Source organism: Schistocerca nitens, chromosome 4 (assembly GCF_023898315.1).
Source record: "Schistocerca nitens isolate TAMUIC-IGC-003100 chromosome 4, iqSchNite1.1, whole genome shotgun sequence".
NCBI lineage: Eukaryota > Metazoa > Arthropoda > Insecta > Orthoptera > Acrididae > Schistocerca > Schistocerca nitens.
In genome coordinates, this window is record NC_064617.1 from 230,204,865 (window position 1) to 230,206,401 (window position 1,537).

Here is a 1,537-nt window from a genome sequence, read left to right on the forward strand (position 1 = left end):
GACCACAGCAGTTGAGTCCCATAGTGCTGAGAGCCATTTGAACCATTTTTTGAACATTAAACACAATCCATTCCTACCTATCTACGTACAAAGCTAGCACAAGGACAAGAGCGTTACCATTTGTATACGTAACATGAGATGACGGACTACTAAGCGAGTTCCAAAAGGTTCAAATGGCTCTGAGCACTATCGGACTTAACTTCTGAGGTCATCAGTCCCCTAGAACTTAGAACTAATTAAACCTAACTAACCTAAGGACAAATGGTTCAAATGGCTCTGAGCACTATGGGACTTAATAGCTATGGTCATCAGTCCCCTAGAACTTAGAACTACTTAAACCTAACTAACCTAAGGACATCACACACATCCATGCCCGAGGCAGGATTCGAACCTGCGACCATAGCGGTCGCGTGGTTCCAGACTGTAGCGCCTAGAACCGTTCGGCCACACCGGCCGGCTAAGCGAGTTCCCATGAAACCGGTATAGGAAGAAAAAATTGCCATTCGGTGGTGGCAGAATAAACATGGTGCCGCCATCGTACACGCTAATCAGCCAAAACAAAATGACCACTACCCAACGCGACGTTGGATGCCGCCTGGTGGCTTTTCAGACACGTGGCGCGGTAATAAAAGTATGTAGGCGTAGCAGACACGGACGGGCCAACGGCCTTGCCGCCGTGGTAACAACGGTTCCCGTCAGATCACCGACGTTAAGCGCTGTCGGGCTGGGCTAGCACTTGGATGGGTGACCGTCCGGTCTGCCGAGCGCTGTTGGCAAGCGGAGCTCACTCAGCCATTGTGAGGCAAACTGAGGAGTTACTTGATTGAGAAGTAACGGCTCCGGTCTCGGAAACTGACTGCCGGGAGAGCTGTGTGCAACCACATTTCCATGGAAATGTGGTAGCACACCTAGGTGAATGGTTCAGATGGTTCAAATGACTCTGACCACTATGGGACTTAACTTCTGAGGTCATCAGTCCCCTAGAACTTAGAACTACTTAGACCTAACTAACCTAAGGACATCACACACATCGATGCCCGAGGCAGGATTCGAACCTGCGACCGTAGCGGTCACACGGTTCCAGACTGAAGCGCCTAGAACCGCACGGCTACGCCGGCCGGCCCTGGATGAATAATTAGGTTTATATATCAACGCACGTTAGTAGATGTGCGAATTCAGTGTTCGGATTTTAACATGAAGATCAGCTGAGCTTTCTTTGATTCTTTTCTAGATGATGAACTCTATTGGCGGCCGCCTTATTCAATAGTTAATTTGTTTATACACTGCAGGAAAATTTAGCTCACCTGGAAACATGACCTCGATTTTGATCCGATGACGGCATGTTATAACTGGGGAATAGCAGATGTACTGATGTCTTCGAGTCGTCCGCCAACAGATAGCGTACTGGCATGACTTCCTGAGCGCCATCTGTGTCTATCCTTTAATAGTAAATGCTCACAGCCAGAAGACTGTGTGTGGGGCAAACGTGTGAAACAAGCAGGCAACTGTGCCACAGAGACCCACTCATACTTCCTAC

General features: G+C 48.7%; 1 pseudogene; it reads left to right on the forward strand.

The window, feature by feature from the left end:
* Positions 1–658: 658 nt before the first annotated feature.
* LOC126254803 (5S ribosomal RNA) lies at positions 659–776 on the forward strand (annotated as a pseudogene).
* Positions 777–1,537: the final 761 nt, after the last annotated feature.